At 34.1% G+C, this 12,923-nt stretch overlaps 1 long non-coding RNA gene across 1 annotated transcript in view; it reads right to left on the reverse strand.

The window, feature by feature from the left end:
* Window positions 1–3,944, reverse strand: part of LOC119877761 — a 40,214-nt gene extending 36,270 nt beyond the window's left edge. The window contains exon 1 of the long non-coding RNA XR_005381956.1: window positions 3,812–3,944. This is a non-coding gene — a long non-coding RNA (uncharacterized LOC119877761). The remainder of the gene's footprint in view (window positions 1–3,811) is intronic.
* Between the last annotated feature and the right edge of the window lie 8,979 nt (window positions 3,945–12,923).

The following is a 12,923-nucleotide window of genomic DNA, read 5'->3' on the forward strand; positions in this document are numbered from 1 at the left end:
TAACCTAACAGTTTGACATTCTTTTAATAAGGATGTAGAAAAACAAGTACTTTCACATGTTGCTAGTGACGGTTAAGGAACACCATATCAAATTTTTCTTTTCCCTAATTCATGTGGAAATAATTTTATATTTAAGGTTGAGGTAGATGCATTTTACCACTTTATAACATTCATCTACTACATTTTATTGAGAGTTTCTATCTAAAATGGGTGTTGAATTTTATCAAATGCCTTGTCAACACACTTGCTGATTATCTGGTATTCATTACTACCATCACAGCAATGAAGATATCATATATCAAAGCCTTCAGTTTAGAGTGAAAGCGGTGTTCTGAAGAAAAATTCTAACAATCAATAATTACATTAATAAACTAAAAAAGGAAATAAAAGAGCTATAACGCCAATACATGGACTATCCCTTACTCAATGGGCCTAATACTGACCAAGAAATAAAAAGGGTACCCCTATATCAAAGAATTTTTTTCATAGATGATATTATGCACCTGTTACTGAAAGCCTCCAAACTATTCATTTTTGATATTACAATGCTTTGCCTCAATTCCTTTCCTTTAATTTTGTTTCTTTTTATTTTTTTTTAAATTTTTATTTATTTATGATAGTCACACAGAGAGAGAGAGTGAGAGGCAGAGACACAGGCAGAGGGAGAAGCAGGCTCCATGCACCGGGAGCCCCACGTGGGATTCGATCCCGGGTCTCCAGGATCGCGCCCTGGGCCAAAGGCAGGGCCAAACCGCTGCGCCACCCAGGGATCCCTGTTTCTTTTTATATATAATTGTTTTACAGTAGGTTTCTGATTAATATGATAAAAATAGTATATTAACATGAAGTCATTATAATATATCACCTACTAAATCAAGTTTCAAGTTTATAGTTTATTTCCTGCTTGCTCACCCTATAAAATTAGAAAATTCATATTTCCCTTGGCCTACTTCACTGAAGTGGTCCTTTGCTTTTCTAGAGACTTTTTTAGACTACTTGCCAGCCCTCTCTCCACTTTCACTAACTAGTACATTTTTAGTACAACCCTTTGCCATGACCATCACTTCTGTCCTGGTGCAGCATAAAAGTCCAGGTAGTGAAACTCTTGACACAGAAGTTCCTGAATGAAAAGTACCTGGTAATTAGAGTGCAGCTTCTTAGGTACGTCAATGTTGATAAATAAACCCATCTAGTATAATATTTCCACATGAAGTATAATAATTTGTATTTTACTGTCCTTAAAGTTTTAACATTCTGTTATTTAGAGGTGTATTTTCTTGGTTGACTTTTGGGTTTTGTTTGTTCATTTGTTTTTTGAATGTTGACTTTCCCCATTCCTCTGAGGTGGAAAGGAAAATGAGAATATCATCTTGAGAACTTTCCATTATATGATAATCACGCTCCTGATTTGTAGCAGAGCTTACTAAAGAAGAGTAAAAACTGGGATGCCTGGGTGGCTCAGCAGTTGAGCATCTACCTTTGGCTCAGGGAATGATCCCAGAGTCCCGGGATCAAGTCCCACATCAGGCTCCCTACATGGAGCCTGCTTCTCCCTCTGTCTGTGTCTCTGCCTCTCTCTCTGTTTCTCTCATGAATAATTAAATAAAATCTTTTTTTAAAAAAAGAGTAAAAACATTCACAGTGGCAGATTATGAGTAATAAAGTGCTAAATTTAGAATAGTCCTAATATTGTTGTCTTGCCATGAATATACTGTTTATGTGCAACATAACCCATCAAGGTTTCATTTATTCCTGAACAATCTAACTGGCATTACAAATAACCAAGGGGTTGGTTCATTCTCTATTAACAAGATGCTACTGAATAACCTTCAGATAAAGCTTTAGATAAATCTATTTATATTTTTGGTTTATAGGTGATGCAATCAGTTCAAATGGTAGAAGTAGTATATTCATATAAAAATCATTATAATGCATCATCTACTGATTTGTTAAGAGGTCAAAGCTTTCTTAAACTGAAAGAAAGTAATTCCTTGTGGTTTATCTTGCTTTTAGCGTCTGCTATTTTCTGGATTTAAGTCATCCATCACCATGTCTATTTTAAAAGTAGAGGCTTTTAAAGGGTCTCATGATAAATGCCTAATATTGATATTTAGAATGAAACTAGGAATATAATCTCATCTATCTCGCTCATTGTTTTATAATTGCACAGTGTATGGCACTGAAGTAAAACCCAATTATAACTTCTGTTCTAATTTCCAAAGCCTTTTCTAACATGAGATACAACCTGACTGTTTATCCAAACCAGGTGATCAAACACATCAACTAGACCAGAATCCCCTTCAAGTGCTGCCCACTCTGTTTTCACACTGCTTTCAAAGGTATGTTGTTGTGTTTACACAGACCTTGTATTTAAGGAAGAACTAATTATGGTGTCTGTGATTAAAACTGCAGAATTATAAGCAAACTCTCTAAATATTCAGAACCCTAAAAAAAAAACTCCTTTATAGAAATTTTCAGTACATATTTGTTAGATTTTATGTAAGTTACATGATCCAGAATATTTTTACCTTGTAACAACAACCATAACAAAATAACACTATTCTATGTAAACTAGAGGGATTCGGTAATTTCTTAGTTACAATAGTAGCATTTTAGAAAGATTCTTAGGGCTTTAGAGCATGATCCTTTCAAAAGAGACTCTCATTCACAAAACATGGCAAAGACACAACTAGCTTTAATGCCATCTCCATGCCTCCTAAGACCCACCACTAATGTAAGGGAAAGTATAGCACAAAAGCAGAGTTAAGAGCTACAGTAATACCTCACCACCCCAGAAAGGGAAATGCAAACTTCAGTGCTAGAGAAGCCTACTGGCATTGTCTCTAAACTCATAGCTTCAGAAAGTGAGCTCATTTTATACACAGACCTAGAAGAGATCAAACTTCATCATAACCCAATGGGGATTTAGTTAGAACGATAGTATAGAGATAAGTACCTAAGTACAAAGAGCAGCCAATCCAAAAAAAAATTATCTTTGTCTTTATTTCAAGTATAAAATAAAATTGTACTTTTTAGTGGCAACACTAATATGGGTACTTTGATTTAATTGAGGAATCTACCTCACAGGCTGCTTCATTTGCAAATTCAGAACTAAAAATAAACCCTCACTGCCCGGATAAAGCATTCAGCAATAACTGCAATGAGTTATGGAAAAGGAATTGCCAGTGGACTAAAGGGTAAAGAACAGAAAAATTATATGCTCCCCAAACATTATTCTTTGATGTGCCTTATCCTTTTTGCTACAGTTTGCAACAAATTTCAAATCTGTATCTTAAATCTATAATAATTTTTATAATGTGACAGGAAAACCCAGATCTCCTGAAACAAAATTCTCACTAGTTTGTATAGTACATGGACACATGTTTAGCTGCCTATTATCCTACAGATGACCATGTTGTGTGCAGATGTTATGTTTACTATGACTGCTCCAAACTAGCTGTCAAGTTATTCTGAAACCTTCTGTAAGTATATTAGTAATAAGTGCATTTTTTTCATGTTCACATGCTTAATTGTATACCCCAAATAATTTGTAGTAGTTGTCCTAATTTGACCTGGAAATATATAGCATCTTGATCCATGTTCTTTTCATTGAGCATTTATTTTTACTAGTGGCATGTCAAGGACACAAAAGTTCCTTCTCACAGAAATAAAAACCACATCCAGATGGTCAAAGTCTCTTCCAGGAGAGTATGGTTAACAGAAATACAGAACAACCAAAAAAAAAATCATGCTTTGTCAAAAGAAACCTTCTAGCAAATAATCAAAATACATCTGATCCAACACAACCTACCTGATATGTCTTTCCCCTCATCCTGGTGTTTGGCCAGCTTTTTGGCTGTTGGAAGTACCAGGTCTCTTGTTTCCAAAGAGCCGCCTGTGTTGGCCTGTCTTTCAGACTCTCATGTTGCAAAATCTGAAATTCTGTTGCAATAAACACCAGATTTCAAAGGAAAAGCAATGGAAATTGTGCAGAGATGAAACTTCATTTTTATAGCAACAGTCAGCAGTAGCATGATTATGTGTCTAAACAATGCCTCTTCTTCCAATATAATATTAGACTGAGAAAGACCTGTAGTTTATTAGTGCAGAAGCAGGCACTGATTTTCAGGGTACCTTTAGGAAAACATATTTAGGCTTTGGAGAAATAAAGGGTTGTCATCTCTATAAACACAACAAATGTATCCTTTGAATCCCTCCTGAAGGAACCATATGCAAACAGATAACTTTAGAACTGCATTATTCTACAGTAATGCTCAGCCAAATTCGGTTGAAAAGTATTTGGGCAAAAGAAGGGTAACCCTGACACAAACATAAGCAATATGCTTCACAAGCTAACAATTTTAAAATATAAGTCAAATGAGAGCACAGTATTTCAGGAATATTTTTTTTCTCTTGACGCTCATTTAGTTTAAATTAGGAATGATGGCCTCAAAAGCAGTACCTCATGAATTAGTTTTCTTGGTCTTTTCTCATGGACATCTTCATTAACATTCTAATATATGTAATTTTCAAGGTGTAGGATATAATGTTTAAGGAAGACTAAGGAATTAAAATACCAAAAATTCAGAGAAATGTTCAGAAACAGTTGATAAAAGCAGAAAGAAAGACCCAGGGCACCAAGGAATGTAACACGTTGCTTAAGGGAGAATGTCCTTTACATTTCAACTCACTAACTTTTCTCTAGGTCTCTATTCATTCTTTCTTGATTTTACAAGGTCAGGACTCCCGTGACCTAATTACTATAGAAGTGAAAGCTCTCATATAGATATTCATCATCACAGAAAGGTAGAGCTTAAAGAGTAATCATTTCAGTCCACCTATTTTCAGATGAGGAGGATGAAGTTTGAACTGGTTAAGTGATTTGCTCCAAAGTGATGGCTGTCCTGCATCAATATGGGGAATAAAATCCAGGTTCATAATTGTCAAGTACTCATGCCTTTTCTAGCATACTACAATTTAACTTTCTACAGTAAAAATTTCTTCAATATTCACCAAGATTCTTCAAGATGGAGTGGATTTGGCAATATTTAAACTAACTTTATAGCAAATTATGAAGATAAATCAGAGACCTGACTGAATCAAGGTTGGATAACATATTCATATATATAATTATATATGTAATTTTATATACATACAGATATATATATGGTGATTGATATGATATTGATATTCTAATATAAATGTTTATCCTGGGTGACTACCTGACATTGGTATTCAGCCAGGTGAATTGATTATGGAATATGATTCCTATAAAAAAATGATGGTGGACCATCTCATAATAGTTACTCTGGAGACAACCAATTCTCAAACGGTGGTTGGTAGAGATGCCATGTGGATTTTATCTTATTTTCCCTCAGAATTCACTCTTTCAGTTTTTTTCTTTTTTACACTATCTGCCATGAATTAACTATTAGTGACCTTTGGGAATAATAATATTACTTTTATTTTGTCTGTTTTCCTAATCTTCAAGAAACTGGCAAAACTATTTGGTATATTTATTCCTGGTTGGCTGTCATCTTAGGGATTCTCCACTGGACTTCCATGCCTTCCTCATTCCCAGTCTAAAACCAGGTGTATGGGAGTCAATTTGATTGTACTGGGGTGTTGGGGTGAGCATGGAGATCATCAACAGCATACATGCAAGACACTCTGTAAAAACAGTCCAAAGTGTCAGTCACCTCTTACAGTGCACAGCAAGATGGAGTATCTACTTCTAGTTTTTTTTAAATAATAGTAAAAGATCGGTTTTGTTTTTTTTCCTCTAAAGGAAAAAATAGTATCAGAATAATTGGATGGTTATAAAATATAAATTATTAAGACTTATTTGGGGGACAAATACAAATATTAACAGATTGTGATGGATCATAACCTGCTGAGTCAAACCTGGAACCAAAAAAATTCAGATTACTAGAGTATAAACTTTTAATCTTGAATTTACAATCAGTGAGTTAGAAAAATACATGGTTTATTTTTACATAATTTATAAATACCAATTTTATGGTATTTATTAATTTAATTGCTAATTTAAAATTTTAAAAAGATCTATTTGTATGCCTTGATTTTGTTCATGAAATGAATCCCTTCTATAAAAGAGTCACAAAACTTGAATTAATATTCCTGTCAGAGCAAATCCAATTCAATGATCAAACTGTTTCACTGTCAAGTGTAGTGTCCACTCTGAGGTGAGAACCTCCTGATAGGACCATGGTAATGACTTCCTTTCAATCCATAGCCCTTCCTCCCCCTTCATCCATCACTTAAATAATGTAGTAGGGAATTACAGTTGCATTGTTAGTCAGTAAAAATTATAAAGTCATATAAAACTCCAAATTAAAATTGGCTAAAATCCAGGGACATCACAAGACAAGGGCTGACATTTTAGCCCATCACAGGGTAATGAAACTTTAATAGTTTTGAAATATTCACCAATTGATTTCTTTGATAAACAGAATAATAAATCAATCAATCGGGTAATATTGCCTGTAGATCAGTACAGAAATCACATGCATTAGTTTCACCTTAAGAAAGGTGCAAACTGGGGATGCCTAGGTAGGCTCAGTTGGTTAAGGGTCCAACTCTTGATTTCAGCTTAGGTCGTGATCTCAGGGTCATGAGATTGAGCCGTAAATTGGGCTCTGTGCTCAGCACGGAGTCTACTTGTGCCTCTCCCTCTGCTCCTCCCCCTTGGGCTCACTCTCTCTCTCAAATATTTCTTTTAAAGGTGCAAATTATTTTCTTCCAACTTTTTATCCAAATGTAGACTTTTTAAAAAAATTTCATTGTTTACCATGCTTGTTTTGGTTAAGCTATTCACAGAATTACCATTAATGTGAGAAAGTAAAAAGGAGTGTTCTGGTGGGTCACTGAGACTCTTCTGTTGCAGAATGTGTATCCTGGACCCTTCAGTGAGGCAGTGCAATCTGGAGGTTATTAAGGGCCTTGACCTAAGCTTTAATATGAAATAGCTATATGTCTATTTTCATCACTGAGCTTTGATTTCCTCATCACTAAAGTGGGAATTATAATAGTACCTATCACATTAGCCTGTTCTAAGTACTACATGTTTTAATACATGTACCACAATTGGCAGAGAGCTCAGTTCATAGTAAGCCCTCAATAAATGTTAGATTTTGTTTTTTTAGTATATTTATTATGACAAAAGTGATATAAGTCTTGTTAACATCCATCACATACGTAGAAACGTTTTTCCTTATGATGAGAACTTTTACTTTTTTTGCAACTTTCAGTATTATTAACTACAGCTGCCATGTTGTACATTATATCCCCATGACTTAATTATTTTATAACTAGAAGATTCTACCATTTGACTCCACCCATTTGAAAAGATATCTGCACCTCTATGTTTATTGCAGCTTTATTTACAATAGCCAAGATATGAAAGCAACCCAAATGTCTACAGATAGATGAATGGATTAAGAAAAATATCTATAATGGAATATTACTCAGCCATAAAAAAGAAAAATATCTTGCCACTTGCAACAACATGGATGAACCTAGAGGTTATTATGCTAAGTGAAATAAATCAGAGAAAGAGACTGTATGATTTCACTTATATGTGGAATATATAAAAACAAACAAACAAAAAAGCAGACTCTTAAATACAGAGGACACATGGTAGTTGCCAAAAGGGAAGTGGTTGTGGGGGGTTGGGCAAAATAGATGAAAAAGATTAAGAGGTTCAAACTTCCAGTTATAAAATAAAGAAGTCACAGAGATAAAAAGTACAGCATAGAGAATATAGTCAGTAATATTGTAATCACATTGCATGGTGACAGAAGGTAACTACATTTATCATGATAAGCACTGAATAATATATACAATTGTCAAATCACTATGCTATATACCTGAAACTAAAAACATAAAAATATATAAATTTAAATTTGGTGGCATTAAAAAAAATCCCCAATCCATAGATAGAACAAATTGGTGGTTGCCAAAGACTGGAAAAAGGGGTAAGCAAAAAAGCTTTTTTTTTATTCCAAGATCACCTTCATTTTACTCTGATGCATTATCTAGTTAGAGATCTGGGGTGTTAGAAGTACCTGCTAACTTCCAAGGTTGCTACCTAACCATCATGGCCCAGCATAAATCTTGGGAGAATATGACTCATTTTTTTTTAAGGCTTCTAGAATAGAGTTCCTCTGGTTTTCATTTCCTTTTAGATAAATCACATTATTTTTTTAACACTCTTACATTGTTTCCACTAGAATGCCTCAGTTCCATCACTGACTTATTCCTATCATCATGGCAAGAAAAAGTAGCTCACAAAAGATAAAAAGCTTTTACATGTAAAATGAGTTACTGAAAGTTTTTCTAACAAGAAGGGGAAATTTGCTTCAAACATACCATTTTTTAAATTGAATATGCTCTATTAACAAAATTAAAATTTCTAAAGAATTTAAATTCTACCAAAATGTAAATGATTTTGTCCTGACTTGGCTTGGGAGAGAGACTTAATTTAATTTTTTATGATTTATGTAGTCTTTAACTTGTGTAGGTTTTTCTTTCCTTTTTTTGTTTGTTTTCTGGCAAACATGACTTTACATAAAGGATGTAACTATTATTCACTATTAAAGTATATTTAAAGCTCTAAAAAAGCTTTAGAATATTAGCAATAGATTTCATTTCAGAGTCAATGAACAAATGTGAATTTCACAGTTACTTTGATGTTTAGGGTTTATTTTCTGGCTAGGATATTAGTGGTGAGTCGAATGTTTGCTCTATGCGGTCAATTCCTTCCTGTTATATTTTCATTATATCTTCTCATATTAAAATAATGCCACTTTTCAATAGTAGAAACTGCTAATACTACAGTATGAATTGTGATAATGTTCTTGTGTTAGTACCCTACCGTATTTTCAGGCCCCAATAAAGAAGTATGCACATTTATTCAATACTGAAATGTAGCATACATCTCAATGGGAAAGCAAGTTTTATTTGTCTTAACCTTCAATCTCTAAATGAGAAAGGGGGAAGAAAAAAGAGGTATTTTTCCCTAGCCGAGTACACTCCAGAAACAAATATGCTACATCTGTTTTAGCTGGCATGGATGGGGCCCTGCAGGGTAATGCATTGCTTTAGATTTCAAAACTGACAGTCTTCAGACTAGTAATCCTCCATGTTGCAAAGCAGCAACCTCCATGCACAGAGATTTTATTTTCCAGCAACGTTTACTTCGGATTTTTTACTGGATGAATTGAGCTTGCAAGTTTATGAACTCTATTGAAGCAATTATCTCCCCAACTCAGAAGGAGCTGTTGGAATTCCTCATGTCAATACCACACAGCCAGCAGGTTCTCTCACCACAGTCACACGAGGCATTTTTGTGGTTTATTTGGAAGGCATTTTTATGCTAAATCCCATTTTTCAATACTCTGCAACTTCTCCAAAAGCTTTCATTAGCCTTAATATGGAGTTAAGAGCAATTTGTCCATTCTTGGAGAGATTGATGTATGAGAGAAAGTGTTCCTAGGATATTTGGTGATGGGATAATATCAAATTAGGCCATGATAAAATATGGTCAAAGCCCAGCATTTGAAATTGAAGAGCCATATGAAAGCATTAAATTCAGATATTTAGATGCGGAACAACACACAGGGAATATTTTACATTTACAAAGGATCTTCTTCCTAAACCCCCTTTCCCTGTATCATCCATTCCCCAAACACAAACATGCACACATTCTTTTGAAGTATGTGAAGGTGAAATCATAGCAGGCATGCCTCACAGTTTATGCCTGTGGGCATGATTTTAAACAGAAACCTTGAGGGGGTTTATTTCTGTTAAAATGCATAGAGAGGACTATGTTTTTTAAAAATTTGCAGCACAAAAACTTAAAAAAAGCAGAGTCAATACATGTTTATACGTATGTTCAAATATATACAGGAGCTTAAAATATAAATATACAATATATTTATGCTACTGGCAGAGATGAGCAATTAAACAATGTGCAATTGGGTGTGTAAAATTCAGGTCCAGTCAACAGATGTGAGTGTATTTGAGGGTAAAGCTGCCAACTTGTGCTATAACACAATATGCTTATACTCAGAAAATCCATCTTACATGAAAGAAACAAAAGAAAAGTGTGCTTTCTTTGTTCTATTTCAAAGGGAGACTGGTTTTTGGTATTGTTTTCATTGCAGAAGAAAAAGCAATAATGATCTAATTGCCGGAAAACATGCATACAACATGAGACTTGGGAATCTGAGTTCTTGAAAGCCATATCCAGAGATTTTCTCTAATACCTTTATTTTCTGAGTATCTTTCCCCAGGGGAACAAAATAGTTCTACAGCCTTTATCTCGTTAATCCTCACATGATCATTGTTAGGGAGTCAGGCAGGCTAGGACTTCTGTAGTTTCCACTGGTGAAACAGACAGACAATGGCTGCTAGAGTGACTTGATTGAAATTATAGAATAAGTCGGGTGCACAGCTGGTGAAAAGATCTGGGTCTGCTGTTTGCCAGAGCTTTCTTTTACCCGACAGAACATATTGCCTAAAGCTGAGAATCCCACGGTGTCCTTGATTACGTATTTTCAAATTATAGTTCACTTTAGAGATTCCTATTAAAAATCAGATATGGCAGCCAGCCTGGAAATCATTTAGAAAACCCCAGGTTTCAAGCAAGTGGGAGATTTAAGAAGAAGGGCTGGAGGGATGGAATATCTACAATGTAGATGGGGGTGGAATGTCTAAATGGCTATCTACTGGCTCTTGCAATATGGAGGGCATCATGGTAGGTGCTATGCTGGTTAATCAAAAAATACAGAAGGCGTTCTTTAGGCATGCAAGTATGTACACATGTAGGTATGTATGTATTTACTTTTAAAAGTGGCTTCTTGTGAAGGTTTCATTTCTACTTTTAAGATGTGGGAGAAGACAGATTAAGAATAGTAAGATACATAGCTATTTTAGAAGCCCAAGGGCAGCTTGAAATGAACTCCCTCATAAAGTAGAGGGAAGGGCTTCTCTCCTGGGAGAGATTGAGGAGGCTCCCTCTTGTCTCACAAGGATTTTTTAAGACATAGTCTAGTAGGGATAGACTTTTCCCTCATGAATTATTGATACTCTAAAGCAATTTTAATTGTTTTTCCTTTCAGTGCTATATAGAGAAACCCAGTAATGATTCTCACTGCAATATTAGCATATATTTTAAGCGTGCCATAATACCAAGGGAAGGCATCTAATTTTCCTGAAACAATATGCTTCTTTAACTTCAAGAAATATGATTTAAATTAGTAATAAAGATGAGAAGTAATCTTTTTTTTTTTTTTTTTTTTTTTTTTTTTTTAAGATGAGAAGTAATCTAACTTAGGTTATGAAATTCCTTTCTGTGCTGAAATATTCTGTAGGAAAATAAGAAAAAAATACACTTAATGTAAGATTTAATTTAATCACTGAAAAGCATGATTAAACATTGAAATAGGAGATTTGTAGATATAAGATGAATTTCACTACAATATGACAGTCTTTTCTTGGTCACAAATACAAAATATTAAGAAAAAGTCTTAAAATATATAAAGATTTGAAATATTAAATATTTATTGAATATTTAGTAAATTTATTAATATTTATTGAAGTCTTTATTTTTATTAAACTTAATATTTTATTAAATATTCTTATATTTATTAAATTAATACTGTTTTCCTAATAGGAAGAGCTTAAAGACATTTTAAATAAATATTCTTTAATAAAGCAGTTTCCAAACTTATGACCTTAAGACCCCCTTAAATTAATAAAAACCACTGAGGACCCCATAGTACATTTATGTGAACTCTACCCATTGATATTTACTATACTAGAAATTAAAACTGAGAAAATTTTGAAATGTTTACTAATTAAAAATAAACTCTGCATGTTGACATGAATGCATTTTTATGAAAAATTGTGCTGTTTTACAAAAATACATATAATTGAGAAGAGTGATACTGTTTTACATTTTTGTACATATCTTCATTGTCTAGCTTAATTGTCTGGCTGTATTTGCATATCTGCTTTTGCCTTCAATCTGTCATGGAGTCATACACAATGTAGCCTCTGGAAAACTACTATAAATTCATGAGAGAATGAGAGTGTAAAAGGCAAATAACATGTTGGTATTACTATGCATGAGTTTTGACCTTGTGGATCCTGGCAAAGGTCTCATGGATCCTTAGATCAGTCTTTGAGATCAGCTGAAGAAAAGAGCTCCAGTGTGAGGTGTTTCTATTTCTGATGCTATCATCAGCCAGATTTAATTTCTCTTTGGGCTAAACGTTCTGATCCATAAAATGAAGCTGTTAGATCATATAAACTCTAAGGTCACTTTTATACTCTCATAGTCCACAAAAAATTGTTTTCATCATGTTAATCCATACCCACAAATATATTTTTATTTTTGTACATGATATTATAGTTATGATTAAGGTAAAAAAAGAAGCTTATAAGTAAATACTGATCTGGTAAATGCTATTCGTTATTTCTACATGGATGCTTACTTGGATTCTGCTCTAGCACAGCTTGTTTTATTGAAGAAGTGAAAACAAATGGTTGCTTTCTACCTCATTTAGCCGCTGAGGTAATCCTCAGGAAGTGGATGACTCTCATTCCACCTGTACTTGTGTCCTAAATACAAGAGAGCCTTCTCTGGAATTAGATATGTTTGCACCTAAATCCCAGCTCTCCTATTTAGTAATTGTGTTATATTGGTCAAGTAACATAAGCTCTCTAAGCTTCATGGTTGTTAATTATTAAAAGCTGATACAGTAGGTGATGGGAATGCAAAATGGTATAGCCACTTCGGCAGACAGTTTAGTGATGTCTTACAAAATTAAGCATACCCTTACCATACAATCTAGCAATCGCACTCCTTGGTAATTGAAAACATGTCCACACAAAAACCT

Source organism: Canis lupus, chromosome 31 (assembly GCF_011100685.1).
Source record: "Canis lupus familiaris isolate Mischka breed German Shepherd chromosome 31, alternate assembly UU_Cfam_GSD_1.0, whole genome shotgun sequence".
Taxonomy (NCBI): Eukaryota; Metazoa; Chordata; class Mammalia; order Carnivora; family Canidae; genus Canis; species Canis lupus.